We start from the raw sequence: 19,216 nt of genomic DNA, 5'->3' as shown, positions 1-19,216 counted from the left end.
CAGTGCAAAATGCTATTATGGCCTTCAAAGACCTTCTGCATCCAGGCCAGCTATTGATAAGGACAGACAACACCACAGTGATGTGGTACATAAACAAACAGGGGGGGAACTTATTCATACCCCCTGTGCAGACTAGCCATGACCCTTTGGAACACAGCTCTGGAATTGCAAATCCAACTTCAGGCACAATTCCTGCCAGGGAAGGAAAACACACTGGCAGAAGGAAAACACACTGGCAGACAGCTTAAGCAGAAATATGACAGATCCACACAAATGGAAGTTGCATCCTCAAGTTTTCGCAAAGATAATTCAGGCATGGGGACAGACAGACATAGATCTATTTGCTACCCACAGAAATTACCAACTGGAAAAATGTTGCTCAAGGACCTATCATCCACAGGCCTGGAAAGTGGACACACTTTCCTTCAATTGGACAACATTGACAGTCTATGCCTTTCCACCTCTCCCTCTGCTGCCCAAAGTTCTACTAAAAGCCAGAGCAGAGAGGCCGAAAATGATTCTCATTGCTCCAGACTGGCCAAGACAACACTGGTATCCACTCCTGAAGAGCCTAATGCATTCCCCACCATGGATCCTACCTCTAGTGCCTCTTCTGTTGTCCCAGCACAACTTCAAAACTATTCACAGCCAGCTCAAAACCCTAAATCTAGCCGCATGGAGAATCCTTTGATTTCACAACAGACCCTCCTCTCCAAGGAGGTGCAGGATGTCATCTTGGAGGCCAGAAGACCTTCTACTAGAAAAGCCTACTCCGCCAAATGGAAGCGGTTTTGTGCCTGGAATCAGAAAAAGGGCCAGAATCCTTGGGTAATAAATATACCTCAAATATTACAGTACCTAGCTGAGATGTTAAACAGTGGACTTTCCTTCTCCTCCATCAAAATCCATGCTTCAGCCATTTGTGCACATTACAACACAGATCCTCCTTTATTCTCTCATCCTCTCTTAAGACAGTTCCTCAGAGGGGCTAAGAATATAAAACCCCCAAAGAAACCACCAGTCCCTGCTTGGGACCTCAACTTCATATTGGAAAAACTGACCCTTCCTCCATTTGAGCCAGCTGCTTCAACAGAACTACAATACTTGTCATGGAAAACAGCCTTCCTTCTGGCTATCACCTCAGCACGCAGGGTTTCGGAACTACAGGCCCTCATGGCTGTGCAACCTTTCATCATTTTCCATCAGGACAGAGTTTCCTTACGAACCAACCCTACCTTTATGCCAAAGGTAGTATCCAGTGTAGCCTTGAATTAGACTATCCACTTACCTACCTTTTACCCTAACCCACAAAACAAAGGGGAAAGACTACTGCATTCCTTGGACATTCACAGACAACTGCGTTATTATTTGGACAGGACAAAGCCATTCAGGAAATCCGAGCAACTCTTTGTGTCCTATGCTACAGGTGCTCAAGGAAAGGCTTTCTCCAAACAGACAATCTCAAAGTGGATAGCCCACTGCATACGCATTTGTTACTCATTTCATGGAAAAGCTGTGCCTTCAAGCATCAGGCCCCACTCCACAAGGGCCACAGCTACCTCTGCAGCTTTCCTCAGGGGGGTTCCTACCAAGGACATTTTGGAAGCAGCCACTTGGAGTTCAGTGCACACTTTCTCCAAACAGTATCACCTTCCACTTTACTCAAAATCTAGAGCGGGATTTGCCACAGCTGTCTTGCAGGGCATTCATGCTCCTCCTAGTTCCACTTAGTGCCTGCCACCCCTACTTAGCTTTGGGATTCTGTCCATCTGTTATGACTGCAGCTGTATGCACAATGAACATAGTACAGTTTTGTACCTACCATAAATGTAGATGTTCAAGTGCTCATACAGCTGTAGTCCAGGTTTCCCCCCCTCCATCCCCTCTTAGGACAGGCCTTATGACAAACACCTTCTCATACAACCTTTTTGTGGTATTCTTTTATGGTGTATTTGCTTGCAACTACTGTTTTATGATTATTCTATATTGCATGATTACCTAAGTTTATGTTTTGCCTTCCTTCTGGGGGGCACCTGACATCTGGGGCAAGAAAAACTGAAGAAGATGGCGTCGGCTGGCTCTTTTATACCCCTGCCGCACTGACGTCAGGGAAGAAGCGACGATAACCGACGCCGGACCTAGACTTTGGAATTCGGCCGACCGAGGACCCGCCTGATGGCAGGATAACCCATCTGTTATGACTGCAGCTGTATGAGCACTCGAACATCTACATTTATGGTAGGTACAAAACTGTACTTTTTATCTGCAGAGAGACTCTATTCCAGAGGTGGGGGAAATGGCAATTAAGGACTTTATCACCCCGCCTTCTTTTATTAATCTGCTGAAGCAAATTTCTGTCTCTCTGCATCTTGAAATTGTGGGACTGTTTGACTTGTGAAGGTACAAGACATTCTGGACCACTGGATCCGTGATTGCATGGAAGGTGAGGCATAGATTTTCTCTCAGAAGACTGCATGACATGGAAAAAGGAATAGTGCTTCTAATCTTTTTTTTTGGTCAGGAACCTGTGGGGGGGGGTCTTTCCAGCAGTTTGATGTGTCTAATGAGGTACTTCCCAAGGTAGGGCGGTTGCTATATTGTAAAATGTCTGATCAGTGCTGAATATAAGGGGACAATGACCTCTCTAGATCTGGATGATATTCATTTGGCAATTGGCAGTATAAAGAAGAAAGATTTCTTGGCAACAGTCGTTAAGTGCTGAACAAAAGACAAGGGATTCTCATCCGCAGGTTTCAAGGTCACCAACTACATTTTCATTTTGAAGAGGGGGTGTTGTCTGTGTTGTATGCTAGAGAAATGGGTTGTGTACCTAATGTGACAAAATTGCTCTTTTTGGCATTTAATTTAAGCCCATTTTCAGTACACCAGGTATTTATAAGTGTTAAGTTCTTGCTAGAGGGTTTGGGCATCAGATGGAGTTTTGGGAATGTCTCCCAATTTGCAGTCATTCAAGAATTTAGTTAGCCAGAGGTCTTGGTTCTTGATCTAGAGGTCAGAAGAGTAAATACTGAACAGACATGGTCCCAACACTGAGCCTGTGGAACACCACTGGTTACCTTCTTGCTGTGTGATGTAGCCCCTGCGATCTGTACCATTTGGGTTCTGTCTTTAATCAATTTGATATCCATCTTACCACATAGGGATCTAGTTCTGATACATTTAGTTTACTAGTTATAAAAGCATTGGGAATGGTATATAACTCCTTGGGTAAAGCAAGGTAAGCCATATGGACAGTGTGATCACTGTTTACAGCCTCTGCTACCATTTCAGTGAAGTTTGAGATTTATTAGATAGGATTTTTCTTTTATAAAACAAAATTACTGTGGGTTCAGTCTGATGAGAGTGTTAATGCTGAGGTAAATCAAATCGGTTATAAAGTGTTCCACGGCCTTACAAACCAGACTTGTCAAGCTGATGGGTCTATAATTCCCAGTGTCTATAGTGGAGTCACCATTATGGAGTAGCATCAGCATTGCTGCATGCCATACTTCTGGGATAATGTTTCAGGTTAAATAGTTGATGGTTCCACAAGGGCACATTTGGTACTACTTATAAGACATCCAGGGATGTTATCAGGCACCGTGGAGGAGTTGTTTTGGGTCTTGGACAGTACTTTTATTACATATTCCTTTGCAGTTATGGGGGGTTGAGGGATACAGGAATAGATGGTTTTGCATAGTTTTCTTTGGAGTAAAATTTACACTGAATTTGTTTGTTAGTATTTAGTGATATCCACAGGGTCTGAGGAGATTTTGCCATTTTGTATGAGTTCTGTGCAGTGTTGGGTGTTGTTTCTTAGTTTCCTGACATAGCTAAAGAAAGATTTGTAGTTGTCCTTGGCTTCAGATGCTAACATTAGATGTTCATCATATGTTCATCATGTTGAACAGTACTGCAGTAGCTTTAGCTATATGGGTTATATCCTGCCAGTGATATGACCTTGGCAGGATATAACTCGTATTGCTAAAGCTACTGCAGCAGTGATCATTCAGACATCTACTGTTATGGTAAGTTCACTTACACAATTGTACTTTCATGGTCTGCGTTGGTAGATTTACAAATCTTTTTAGAAATTTTTGTCAACTGTTGTATTTTCCCTAAATTGTGGTGCTTCGGATCTGTTACATACTTTAAAGAGCTTTTTTCCTTTTATTGTAGATTCTGTCAGTGGGCCACCAGAGTGGTTTGGTTTTAAATTTCCCATTATATTTGTATCTGACAGAGAGACTATTTGACATAATAGCTAAGGTATTTGCCTAACATGCCCAAGGTACAGGGTTCGATCCTGACCCCTGACCAATGTTTGTTTGGAGTTTGCATGTTCTCCTTGTGTCTCTGAGGAGTTCCTCCAACCTCTAAAAATATGCAGGGTGTTTTCAACTCAAACTTATCAAAGAATGGAGCTGTGGGCAGCAGCACACACTCTACATGGTGACCTATAGGTCTTCAGACCAGTTGCTTTGGGCATCTGCTGCATTTTGCAATATTTTCAAGATAGGAGAAGCTGGATCACAGACTGCGCGCTGTGGCAGGACTAACCCCTCGACAATGTAAAATTATAGCTCTAGGTGATTTGGTCATGTTGACTAGTGTCACTGAATGGGCATGGGTATTTGCCGGTTATAAAGGGGATTGAGGACCCATCCTACTCCAACCTATGCCAGGGACCCATGCTAACAGTGGAAGAAGTGTATGTGCCCCTATTGACCAATGTGTGCCTGCCATAAAGCCCAGCATCCCTGAGTCAGTAAGCTGCTGGACAGCCGGTGTCCAATTGCCCAGTTTGGGTTATCTGGAATAGCTCTGTTGAGCGAAAGCTGGATATGAAAACTAATCAACCTGCTAAACATACACTAAGAATTGCTACGTTCAGTGTAGGGTCACTGAAGGATGCAGCTTAATAGTGGATGATATAATGGTAAAGATGAGGCGGGACTTCCTATGTATCCAAGAGACAAGATGGAAGAGCTGTGTAGCAAAGCCAATTGTATTGGGATCCGGAGTCTACTACTCAGGAAGAGGACAGGCTAGAAATGGTGTGGAAATTGTGTTGAGGGAGAAGCTTCAGAAGACAGTGAGGAATGTCATCAGAGTTAGACTTGTGGCAATCGGACTCCAGCCTAACGATAGGACAGTTTTATAATGTCAGTCTGTGTCTCAGAGCAGGATTGTGATAGTGAGGAAAAGAGTGCATTCAGATGGCAACTGCAGGACCTACTGGATAAAGAAGGACAACATGAATTGGTGTTGATAATGGGTGGCTTGAATGCACATATTGGGACAGACAGAACAAGATACGAGGACTGCTTGGGCTCACATGGGATGAGCAACAGGAGTAAAGAAGAAGAGGCTATTCTAGACTTCTGTCTGGCAAATGGCTTGATGGTAGCCAACACATGGTTCAGAAAGTGAGCCAGTCATAAGATCACATATGAGTGTTCCCAATATGCAAGTCAGGTAGACCACATCCTAGTAAGGAAAAGGCAATCGTGTAGAATCAGTGATTGCAAAGTCATCCCCAATGAAACAGTTGGCCCACGGCATAAACCACTAGTTGCCACACAAGCAGTGATCAGAGAAGGCTTTAAGGTCAACAGAGGCCAGGCTGAAGAACTGAAAGTTGACTGGAGAGAAAGCACAGCAGGCCAAGGAATTACTCAGGGCTGTATCACATCAAGAAGATGGTGGAGTTGGAGAAGAATGGTAGTGCCTCAAAGCAGCATGCGTCAGGACTACAGAACAGATATGCGGACAAGCCAGGTATGGAAATAAGGTACATAAAGAAAGCGGATGATGAAATGCAGAAGTCCAGGAAGTCCTTTCTATAGAAATTGTGAAATCCAAAATCGTGGTGGAATTTATAAGTGCATAACACAGATATGAAGCAGTTCTAATGTGATATTGGAATAAGTATATTGGTTAACATGGAAGTTTTGCTAATCTGTTTGGTATGGGGATTATGTGGGCCAACAGGTTTTCCTAATCTGCTAGCAAATTGTGTGCTTCTTTTGGAAGAATACTGAGTGGATTTTAGGTATCATTAACGTCAGAGAGGAGAGTATAGGATTTTGTCATTTTTCAAAAGCAAAACTTTGGCAGGTTAATAATTTGTATTTCTTTAAATGCTCATCTCTGATCTGTCCCTTCCTCTGTCATTTGACATGCAAAGACATCAGGATGAAAAGTGTATGTGAGCACCACTGCAGATGCCTGTAGGTGTCACTCACTCACTGCCTGCCTAGCTCAAGTCCCCCAGCCTCCGTCTTAGGGGCTGCCAAGCAGTGCAGGGGAGAGTTGGCCTCTGATGACTTAAATCCCTTCAAACAGCCCTGTTGGACCTTGACAAATTCTTTTTTGGTGGTTAGAAACAGGGGTTGGCAATCCATGGCTCTTCAACCCCTCTGCAGTGGCTACCTGTAGCTTTGAAAAATAATGGCCATTCTACCACACAACATGCACATGCATACACACACACACACACACACACACACACACACACACACACACACACACACACACACAAGAGTGATCGAAGGATCCCCTGGCAGCAGCATCTCCTGAAAGGTTTCCATTCCAAAGAGTAAAATCCCATGACTGGAGGAACTCCCTGCACAACGTCAGTAAGAAGCTGAGATCCCTCATAAAATCCTCCAAAGCTAGTTACGAAAGCAAAATTGCCACTGACTCTAAAGACAACCACAAAGCATTCTATAGCTATGTCAAGAATCTAAATGGGAACACTCAGATCTGCTCTGAGTTACAGCACAGTGGCACTAAATATACAGAACCAACTGATATTGCCAACATCCTAGCAGATAGGTTCAGTGCTAACTTTACCCCCCTCTCACCCTCTAGAGGGCCCATCTCTATACCGGAAGAATGCAAAGTTCCTATAATCACGGCTGCACAGGTAAAAAACACACTCTCCAAAGCCAAGAACACAGCATCCATGGGACCTGACAATATCCCAGGCTGCATTCTGCATGAACTACAGAATGAATTGGCACACTACCTAAGTACCATGTTAAATCATAGCCTCACCTTAGGCTTTGTACCCACTAAATGGCGCACCGCAACAGTTATCCCACTCCACAAAGGGGGAGCCACGATGGACCCCGGGAACTACTGCCCCATTAGCCTAATGAGCCTGGTCTGCAAGGCCATGGAATCTATCATCATGTAGCTCATAAACAAAGACATTGGTAATCTCCAAACTCTGGACCCTACCCAGTTTGGATTTGTAAAAGGCAGATCATGTCTCCTAAACCTGATTGACTTCTTTGAAGCAGTCACCAAAGCCATAGATGAGGGTAAAATGGTTCACACAGCTTATCTAGATCTCGACAAGGCTTTTGACACCATCCCTCACTCTGGAATTATAGATAAGCTCACTAAACTAGGTATAAATCCCTATGTCACAAGATGGGTTGCCAACTGGCTCACGGACAGAACCCACACTGTGAAAGTAGCGGATTCCAAATCCGACATCAGACCAGTGACAAGTGGAGTACCACAGGGTTCAGTCCTGGGTCCTCTCCTGTTTGGTAACTACGAAGTGCAGGCCAACACAGGAGGTCTTTGGCTAACAAAGGGAATTGCAGATGACTGCAAACTAGGAGCCATAATCGAAACTCCTAACGATGTGGACAAACTACAAAAGGGCCTCACTGAGACAGATACATGGTGTCAAAGCCATGGCCTGAAGCTCAATGCCAAAAAGTGTATTGTCATCCCCTTTGGTAAAAACTCTGTACCCATGGACTACCACATAGCTGGTAGTCTACTTAATGCCGAAAATGTGATGAGACCTTGGGACACAGGTGGACAGTAGTCTCTCCTTTGATAATCACATCGCCACAGTGGTCAGGAAATCCTTCTACATGGCTCATCTCATCACAAAAGGATTCTCATCCAGAAAAAAAGAGGTCATTGTTCCCCTCTACTCATCACTCATTAGACCCATTATAGAGTACAACGCCCCTTTTGGTATGTACCTCACAAGACATCTACAACACCTGGAAAGACCACAGAAATACCTCACAAAGAGGATTACTGGCCTCAAACAGATGCTCTATACAGACCGTCTCAAAAAACGACAGCTTTACTCCATCGCATATTGCCTACTCAGGGGGTGATCTCTGCCTAACATACAAAGCTATGTCAAACCCAGAGCTGTTGGACATGCTCCACTTAAAGAAATCCCAATCCCTCCGAGCTACACGCTCTAGGGACTTAAACCTTGTCACCACAATAAACAGAACATGCTGGAGGGATAGATTTCTGTCCCAGAGACTTCCCATACTCTGGAACAGACTACCTACCTATGTCAAAAAGAGCTCTTCATTAGCACTCTTCAAGAAAAATCTTGATGATTGGATGGGAAATGGGAAATTCACCCCTGGGATCACTTCTGTGGCTCTGCTCGACAGGGGCACAGGAAAATAATTTTCTTGGGTGGTGAAAGCCAGGGTACATTTTTTGGCTAGACTTGTATGGGCCCTAGGGCCGATAGCCTAGTACCTACCTATGAACCTATACCACTCATATTTCTCAAACTCTTACCACAAGAAATCTGGACAGAGCCATAAATAAAGGGGAACAAAAATAAGGACGGATTTTAAATCTTGCTCTTACAAACCTCCTAAAATAACAGTTTCTGTTACCATGCATTTTACACACACACATGAGAGTGATCAAGCAATCCCTGGCAGTAGCAGAATCTCCAGAAAGGTTTCCGTACCTCTCATATCTCTCACTCTTACCACAAGAAATCTGGGCTTTTTTTTTTTTAAGGGCATTCTTCAAGAATGTCCTTTGCGTGTGACTGTTTGTCTTAGGCTTCCGCACATGTGGAATTTCAATTCCAGAAGATGTTTGGAGTGCGCAGTGGACCACAAAAGAAGGGTGAGTCTAAGTATGGTTAACACATTTGATCATCTAACTTCAGAATGTGCACAGTTATTGTTATCCATGGTTACTATTCAAAACTGCATCCAAGTGACATTTTACATCAATAGTCTGCATTTGGAATATCCTTCAGTAGAAGCTTATGCTACGACTTTATGAACTACACACAGGATATGTCTGTTGTGTTTATTATTATTCATATTTAATTCAGTATAATGTGCATTTAATTGTAGGGGTGGAGTGGCAAAGTGGCTCAGCAAGTAGCCTTGTCGACTACAGCCTCTGGTTTTGTGTTAAGCAGCATTAATCTGGAATGCAAGAGTCTTCTGTGTGAAAATGGGGGAGTTTAAAAGTTTCTGCTTTCTACTTTTGCATTAAATTTGGCAACAAGGCACTGTTTTAATAATGGCACTGGTTTTTGTTTTCCTTGCTTGTTCGGTTACCAGTGTTTTGGCTTCTTGTTGTGGTTACTGTTTTAATAATCTTTCAGGACTTGCCAGCACTTAACAGGTTCTTTCATCCTGTTTTAACATTACCGTTAATTTGCAGTTTTGGTTGATGATTTGGTTTACTCTGTGTTCTTAAGAGATGGCGTCATTATAGTACTTTATAGGGATATCACTACTGATGCTGACACCGCTTGGACTACCTTGTTTTTTATCTTTTTATTTGAAAGTTTTATTTATAATCACTGAAGACCATTATTTTTTTTAATTCTAGAACAGTGCAGCTAGTGAATTTATTCCACAGTCTCATGGACTTTACTATTTGGTTTTAAGTGTGAGCTACAGGTAAGTGTGTGTGTGTGTGTGTGTGTGTGTGTGTGTGTGTGTGTGTGTGTGTGTGTGTAGGAGGGAGGGAGGTGTGTGTGTGTAAGAGGGAGGTAGGGGAGTCATAACTTTCAATTGTCCAGATGTTCACAGAATGTCCAGATTTTTGCTTCATATTTTTGGTTTGTTTCTCATAAAATTGTTTTTTTTTCCTGGCAAATTACTGGTAACTCATTGGGGACTTAAGTCAAAAAATAATGGCAGACATTTGAGCTTTAGACATTATATCCTTCAGAAAATTCATACTAATGCAGAACTTATTGTTCTGTGAACTTTCTAAGTTTGTAAGTGCAGTATTTAAAAGATGTCCCTATTTTTGGTTCTTTGTCCCCCCACTATTTATGGCTTTGTTAAGAGTTCTTGCTCTTAAGAGGTTGAGAAGTATGATACACACACACACACACACACACACACACACACACACACACACACACACACACACACACACAGCTATCAAGAGGTCCCAGTAAAAATCCCAACAAAGGAACAAAAATAGGGATGGATTTTAAATGTTGCTGTTATAAATTAAGTTATTTTATATATAGTATAATAACTATATATAAAACTGTATACACTGTGTTATCTTCATTTTAGGGGCCAGATAGGTTTTGTGGCTCCAGATAAATGTTATCTGATGGGAGAGGGGCCAAAAATGCCTGTTTTGATAGTGAAGGTTGTAGACCCCTAGAAAAAAATAAAAGATAAAAGTTGTGTACATGTTTATAATTTCTTCATTTTCTTTAAATCAGTAAAGCTGTGCTTTCTATTTAAGACAGTGATTGAAAACTATCATAATATCTTGCAAAGTATCATTGAAGATGCTTATAACCTGATTTCTGTAAAAGAGCGATGTGACACCTAATATTAGTTTAGTTTAATCTGTTTTTTTTACTTGTATTTGAAGTAAACTAGATTTTTCCTATTCATTTAGTTCTAGATGGTAATGGCAAAAGCAGTTTTACTTGTAGTTTATGCACAATCTGTTTAAATTTCTGAATGAGATAAATCTGCTGTGCTGGTAATGAAATTGTTTGCCATAGTTATGTAAGAGTTAGCTGGCTTATAAAATACTAGACATAATGTAGCACATGTAGTCAAAATCCACTTGCAAAGAATTGTACTATGCATTCCCTGTTTTCAAGATGTTGAATTCACTTGGAGAGTGCAGTTGCACTGTGTATTTGATTGCATTACACAATGTTTAAATGTTTACATATGTGTGATTCTGCAGCCAGGCTTATATGTAAGCTACAGAAAACTGGAACCTCAGGTCTAAATATGATGAAAGGGGTAATTTAAGTCAGTTCTGTCAGAAAGAGAAAGTGCTGAAACCTCCATGTTATTGTGATACAAAACAGAATACAGAACTAAGCCAAAATTCTTAAAGCAGCAAGGTCAGGCACAGGAGTTGCCAAAATAGTAAAGCAGGAAGATGCAAGAAATATTATGTACATGAACAAGCAAGGCATATAGGTGGATAAAAGAGATTATATAAAACACATAACAGGTCTGTTTAATCAATTTGATCAGCAGGATATTAAGACCATGGGGAATGGTGTTTTCATGCAAATTTATAAGACAAAAGGAAATAAAAGTAAGGAATATTATAAACTACTAGCCTGACGTAGCTTGTGACCTGCTAATGAAGAGCTAGGAAGGTTTGTATTTTACTGACCGGAATCGGTCTGGTCATTGCAGATACAGGTCATGTATTACAAGCTTACATTTCTTTTAGGTAATGTAACCGCAGCCTGCAGTAGCATTATCAGATGGAACCTCAAAGTAAGAATAATCTCAAAATTTTGGCTTAGTGATGTACATGCTGGAGTTTTGAAAACTTTTGACAGGGTGTGGGATATAAAATGAATACTAATCACAACTATTAAATTAGAGATACCCATATTATGCAAGCTGCAGTATAGTAGTGTCTCTAAGGCTTCCTAGATAATTTGCTTTTGTAAATAATATTGAAGAAATCGGAAGCTCGGCTAGTACTTCTTTATACCAAAATGTTACCTATGTTTATGTTTAAGTCCAGTTTAGAATATCATACTACAAGTGTATAGGGCTACATAGTCAAAGTAGGACATTTGAAAAAGAAGCATAGGATTTCACAGGACAGACCACAATCTCAGCCAGTACTTTTTAACCAAAATAGCCTTTGTTAAATAATCTTCATTATTTCTAGTGTTTTGGAACAATTATTTAAGAGTATTTAATATACAGTTTCACAGTTTTCTGTAGTATTTAAGAAAAGATAGAAAGTGTTTTTTCTCCTAAAATGTTATGACATTTGCCATTTTCAAGTTTCACAGGATGCAGCTTTGCAAATCAGGGCTATTCAGCAAAAAAGAATGTCGGGTAACAATCCTATAAAAAGTCTTTGTTAGACTGCACTAAGCCATTGTGGAATTTGAACAAACATATATATGGGTCACCCACATTTTGTTGAATGCCATTTCTTATGGTTTAATGTTGGCAGTACAGCTAGCCGAGCAGTGGAAATGCTGATGGTGTATAATGTTGAGTCAGGTTAAGTGGGATTGGAGGGGTGAGAGTGTTTGTATATGTGGGTCATGGTTAGGGTCAGGGACGAGTGAATAATAGGTGTTGTATGTCTGTGTGCAAGTTTGCATATTTTAGGGTCACGGTTAGAATTAGGTTAGGGGATAGATATAGTGTGTGTGTGTGTTTGTGAATGTTTGTATTGTCCAAGTGTGTCTTGTGTAGTGGCAGTGTTTTAGGAAGGTTTTTATGAAGGTAAGGTGTAGGGTTAGGGTTGAGGGAATAGGCAGCATTAGGGTTAGTTTTAACACCCATTACTAAGGTGATGCTAAGGTGGTGCAGGGGGGATGAAGACCCCCCTGGCCTCTTTAGTAATGGATGATAACCCTATTCCTAGCAGGTTTTTTTTTGCAGGTGATATATGAAAACAATTGGCAGCTACAGGATCCCTTTCAGGAATAGTTTCTGTCAAAAAGCAACATTATATTTATGTGATTTATATGCCTACAGAAGAAGTATATTCCATTGGATCACTATGCATGCGATTTATTCCCAAGTACCTTAGAAGTCTATGATTTTTTTTTTATTGTAAACTGTCATCAGAGAACTGGCCTGTTAGCCTCTTTTTTATATAAAGCTAGTGAACTGAGTTTTTTTTAGAGTGCCATGTTTTCATGCAACTAAAGCTAAGTAGGAGAATTCAGAGATGTGCTTTACAGGAAGCTGACAGGCATGAATTGTAGTCTCATGTATGTTTTATAGTAGAATACCCTATTGTTATTAGCTATAAGTTTTGTAATGATTTCTCAAAGTATGACAGAGGCATAGCCTTTCAACGACAGGAACCCATGGCCTTAGTTTATCTGCCTTTTTCCTGGCAGTCTGACATTTAGAATTACATTCATTTTCTACTGCGGGTTCTGACGTTCACTTCTGCTGAGTATGCAAAGTACTGTAATGGCTAAAGAATTTCTTTACTGAGTTGTTGTTACAGGTATGCACTGCTTAAATTCAGAGATAGGTTTATCACATAGAACGTTAAACAAACAATATATTCTTTACATTGTGCTTTGCTTAGCATCCTGCACAGCGTCCAACTGCATTTAGGTCCGCTTAGTACAGTACAGACATAAATGCGGTCATATGTTGTGTGGAAGGATGTTTAGTGGTGCACACCTGTACATCACAAGTACAAATCTTAATTTCTCCTGAATACAGAAGTTTTTGTCACTTTACTCATGGGCCCTTTAAAATCTTGTGCAGTAGACTGGATTGCAAAAAGGCAAAGTTGTGTATGTATCTTTACAGCTGGAATGACAGCTAAGTATATATTTCCTAAGAGTCATAATATAATGTTCTGTGAAATTTGTAATATTTTGTACACTTACAGAGAATGATCTTTTATTGTTAGTTACCACAGTATCTTACCTAGCCATTTGGATGTCCAAAATTTGCCATTTGTTGCATAAAGATCTATATTTTGGATTTTTTTTCTAATTGGTAAACTCACTATGTAGCAGAATCATATTATTTGCGTGCACATATGAAATGAGAGCTAAATGTAATAATCTTTTTAGGGAAAAGTAATATTTCCACTCATTTGTGTATGATTTATCAAAGTACACGTATTTTACATGTTCTGAGGGGCTTTTGAGATTCCGTTGCCCATTTATCATTAAGGCAGAGAGATATTCTCATTTGAAGTTAAAAGGCAGAATTCAGGCAAGAATGGCTTTTGAAAACTGACAGAGTAAAACTTAAGTCAGATGAAAAGAAGTGGTATAGCTTTCAGCTGTCTTCAGACTAAAATAAACAAAAGCTATTAAAAACATAAATATATAATGTTGGTATGAGTTCAGACCTGAAAGGATTGTTTTCATATTTGTATATATTGAGGTATAAAAATTACATTTTTTTTTGATAAAATTCAAGGTGCTTGCTCCTTTGCCTCTTTTGAGGGCAGGAGCTGAAGTCCAATGGTATTGTATAGATACTTAAGCCAATAAATTCTCTGAAAGCTTCATGAATAAATGTGGAACCCTTTTGGAGACTATAGGCTTTAAATCAAATAACCAAAATAGCCCAAAACAGATAAGTATCATGTGGCTTGATCTTCTAAAAATGCTGACCAATTAAGCTGTTAAATATGCCATCAGTAGTTGTGTGTGTCACTATAATGGCATTTTATTACACGTTTTCCGAGTTGGTTTTTCAGTGATTCAGCTAGTGGTGTTCTGACATCAAGGTTGCATTATTCAGTTTTTGTAAAGTAAAACAATTTTGCCGGTTTTCTTTTTTTCTGAGATTCACTGCTCATATGGCAGTGCTTTGGTAACTTCAGCACTTATTTAATTTATTTTCTGTGGTAATTTCTGGTTACTGACAAAGGTTTGCTTTCTGTTTAATGTAGCCTAAAATACAAGATTTGTCAGCTGCTGTTGCTTATTTTCTTGTCAGTGTGCAGTTTTGGGCATTTGCCCTCTTTCTTCATGGTGGCTGCTGTTTCTTTGCAATGCTTCATTTTGTCCCATAAGTCCCCTTATTGTGTTACATTCAAGAGATTTTCCGAAACACATGCATATGTTATTTTTTCATTGCCTTTATTTAATGTCATGTTTTGTACAGTTTGTGTAGGTGGGTATTGATTTCAGTGTTACAGGTAACCGTGGCTTTGACATCATCACATTCTGCTATATTAGCCAAGATGGTTCCACTATATCTGGATAAGCCCACATTGGTTGTAGCTTCAATTTTTTTTCTGTCATCACCGATTAGATCGAGCCTTTACATTAGAAAATCTTTACATATTTCTAGTACCTAATAACTTGGATACAGTTTCATTTAGTTATGGAGCAGTATGTGGATGTACACCAGTACATTACAGAGCAGTAAAATGTAATTAAGTACTTTGGTTATGCACAGTAGGATTAGCAAAAATGAATGGGGATTAAAAAGAAAGGTGTACAAAATGACCAAAAGATCTTCCAGGTATAACCATAGTCTGCATTTTTTGCCATCTTATGAAAGCTTTCAATTTCTTATGTTGTTTCTTACTTAGTTGTATAGCTTTTTGTTTTTTCTAAGCTGGAATAATTTCTAACTGCCATAGGTTACCACCAAAGTACATCTCTTGTCTCTCTCTGCTTGCTTCTTCAAGATGATTGTACATTGTTAAATGTCATTCATTTTCCATTACCCGCCTTTAGCTTTTTCTGGGTCATAGGATAACTAGAGCATATCCCAGCAGTAAATGGCATAACAGTGACTCACTGGTAAAATATATATGCCACAGGTCTTAGATTCAGTCCTGATTTCCATTCATTGTTCTTGTGAGGTTTACAGGCCATCAGCATTGGTTTTCCCCGAGTACTCTGGTTTCCTCCCACCTTCCAAAAAACATACTGTTTGATTAGCTATAAAAAATACATATGAGTTGCTTACCCTTGCCATCATGGCCTAGGTTGTGGCTGAAAATAGGTTCATAGGTAGGTACAAGGCTATCTGCCCTGGGGCCTATATAAGCCTATCCCAAAAAGTTCCCTGGCTTTCGCCACCCAAGAAAGTTATTTTCCTGCACCCCTGTCTAGCAGAGCCACAGAAGTGATCCCTGGGGTGAATTTCCTATTTCCCATCCAATTATCAAGATTTTTCTTAAAGAGTGCTAGAGAGAAGCTTTGATTGACATGAATGGGTGGTCTGTTCCAGAGCATGGGAAGTCTCTGGGACAGGAATCTATCCCTCCAGCATGTTCTGTTTATTGTGGTGGCAAGGTTTAGGTCCCAGGAGCATGTGGCTTGGAGGGATTGGGGTTTCTTTAAGTGTAGCATATCCAACAGATCTGGGTTTGACATGGCTTTGTATGTTAGGCAAAGGTCGCCTTTGAGTAGGCGATAAGCGACGGAGTAGAGCTGGAGTTTTTTTGAGACGGTCTACGTATGGCATCTGTTTGAGGCAAGTAATCCTCTTAGTGAGGTATTTCTGTGGTCTTTCTAGTTGTTGCAGATGTCTTGTGAGGTACATGCCAAACAGGGCATTGTACTCTATAATCGGTCTGAAGAGGGATGAGTAGAGAGGAACAATGACCTCTTTTTTTCTGGAGGTGAACCCCTTTGTGATGAGGTGTGCCACATAGAAGGATTTCCTGACTACTGTGGTGATGTGATTATCAAAGGAGAGACTACTGTCCATCTGTGTCCCAAGGTCTCTTATCACACGTTCAGTGTTTAGTATCCCAAAGGGGATGACAATGCACTTTTTTGGCATTGAGCTTGAGGCCATGACTTTGACACCAAGCATCAGTTTCAGTGAGGCCCCTTTGTAGAATGTCCACATCATTAGGTGATTCTGTTATGGCACATAGTTTGCAGTTATCTGCAAACTTCATTAGCCAAAGACCTGCTGTATTAGCCTGGACGTCTGAGAAGTAGATGCCAAACAGGAGAGGACCCAGGACTGAGCCCTGTGGTACTCCACTTGTCACTGGTCTGAAGTTGGATTTGGAGTCGGCTACTTTCACTGTGTGGGTTCTGTCAGTGAGCCATTTGGCCACCCATCTTGTGATATAGGGATTTATGCCCAGTCTAGTGAGTTTATCTATAATTCCAGAGTGGGCGATGGTGTCGAAAGCTTTGGCAAGGTCAAGATAGGCTGTGTGCACTACCTTACCCTCATCCACGGCTCTGGTGACTACTTCAAAGAAGTCAGTCAGGTTTAGGAGACATGACCTACCTTTTACAAACCCAATCTGAGTGGGGTCCAGAGTTTGGAGGTTACCTATGTCCTTGTTTAAAGCTCCAAGATGATACATTCCATGGCCTTGCAGACCATGCTCATCAGACTAATAGGGCGGTAGTTCCCGGGGTCCGTGGTGGCGCCCCCTTTGTGGAGTGGCATAACAGTTGCTGTGTGCCATTCAGTAGGCACAAAGCCTGAAGTGAGTTTATGATTGAACATGGTACTTATGTGGGATGCCAGTTTGTTCTGTAGTTCATGCAGAATGCAGCCTGGGATGTTGTCAGGTCCCATGGATGCTGTGCTCTTGGCTTTGGAGAGTGCGGTCTTTACTTGTGCAGCTGTGATTACAGGGACTTTGCATTCTTCCAGTATAGTAATGGGCCCTTTGGGGGTTGGGGGGGGTGAAGTTGCACTGAACCTATCTGCCAGGATTTTGGCAATATCAGTTGGTTCTGTATATCTAGTGCCATTGTGCAGTAGCTCAGAGCAGATCTGAGTGTCACCATTGAGATTCTTGACATAGCTGTAGAATGCTTTGTGGTTGTCTTTAGAATCAGTGGTGATTTTATTTTCGTAACTAGCTTTGGAGGATTTTATGAGGGATCCCAGCTTCTTACTGAGGCCGACCAGGGAGTTCCTGCAATCAGGGGATTTTACTCTTTTTTTGCAACAGCTTCTTCCTTCTGTTGTAGAGTTTGTTTATGGCAGGGGACCACCAGATTGGCTTCCATTTTTTTGGAGGATAGCGCCTTGGTTCTGTTGGGGATGGCACGATCCATGCACTCATGTATGTGCTTATACAGTGCATTTGTATAGTATTCAACAGTCATACCTCTATTTTCCATCTGTATGGGTGTCGTGAAGCTTGCCACTTCTGTCTTAAGAAGCATGAAGTTGGCTTTGGAGAAGTTTTTACGGTGGTTTCCTTAATGGGGGTGGGGGCAGGATATTGATGTCTAAGGTGATTAGCTTATGGTCAAATCTGACCAGCGAGGAGTTGACCTCTGGCATGGAATATCAGTTGCCCATATTGGTAATGACCAGGTCCAGGATATTGCTGCCCCTGGTGGGGGTATGGACAAACTGATCCAGGGCATTGGAATTTATGAATTCCAGAAAGCGTTGAGCAAATCTGTTAGTACATGAGTAGTTTTCTCAGCTGATGTTGGAGTAGTTGAAATCATCCATTATTAAGGTATTGGGCTGTACTTTAATATTACCCAGTATGTTAAAAAACGTGGCGTGGGCATCCTGGGGCATGGTAGGGGATCTTTAACAAGTTACAACCTGGATTGCAGTCTTGCCCAATGTTAGTTGCACTTGGATAATTTTCGGATGCATTATGTTGAGCAACTAGCCTGGAGGTGTGGATATCCTTAATGAATATGGACACACCTCCTCCTTTAGTGTTTTGGACCAGGTTAGGTTGCCAAACGGTGTGCTATGAGTTATAGCCTGATAATGCAGGGGTGCTCTCTGGAGCCTTGAACCAGGTCTCTGTTATTGCACAGATGTCGATGTTCTCCATTTTAAGGAGTACCTCGAGTGAGTGCATTTTTAGGTTTAGACGTGTAGCATTACCATCAGATTTTGCTTGCTTATACCTGCTGTGGTGGTGAGTTTGTCATTTGTACCTTGCCTAAAAAAGGCACTATAGAGGTGGCAAGAGCCTTAGCCAGTATCCAGAATCCCAGGGGCAACAGGTGCAGGCCATCTCTGGCAAAGCATCGTGGTCTGTCGATCATGTCATCCCAGGCAGACAGACACTGGATCCCCTTAGAATGACACCAGAAGCTTAGCCAATTACTGAAGTCAATCATTTTTGTCCTTGTATTGTGGTATCATTCTGGGCAATGGCAGGATGCTACTCAGGGCTAGGGTCATACCTGCCTGTACTACGTGATCCGAGAGCTCCTCCATGTCTCTTTTCATATAATCCTGGGAGGTACGTCTCAGATCATTCACACCAACATGAACAATGACAGAGTCATATTTGTACTTATTGTGGAGTGACCTGAGTGCTTGCATTATGTGGCGGACCCTGGCACCCGAAAGACAGCTGACAGTAGCTTTCTCCTTGTTTAGCCTGGTGAGAGTGACATCAGTGTGCCTGACTATAGAGTCACCTAAGACTAGTGTGTTGGGTACGTTGTTTTGCCTTATGAGCTAAGGTTGAGTGGCGCACTGAATTTGTGGGCTATGTGTCATTTGGGTAGTGT

General features: G+C 41.3%; 1 protein-coding gene across 1 annotated transcript in view; it reads left to right on the top strand.

Annotated features, from left to right (window-relative positions):
- The window catches only part of SGPP2 (sphingosine-1-phosphate phosphatase 2), a 1,416,879-nt gene that overhangs the window by 759,249 nt on the left and 638,414 nt on the right, over positions 1-19,216 (top strand). The window lies entirely within an intron of this gene.

This window comes from Protopterus annectens, chromosome 4.part1 (genome assembly GCF_019279795.1).
Source record: "Protopterus annectens isolate FY-2018-M chromosome 4.part1, PAN1.0, whole genome shotgun sequence".
Classification (NCBI taxonomy): domain Eukaryota; kingdom Metazoa; phylum Chordata; order Ceratodontiformes; family Protopteridae; genus Protopterus; species Protopterus annectens.
This window is presented reverse-complemented; position numbering and strand designations above follow the sequence as displayed.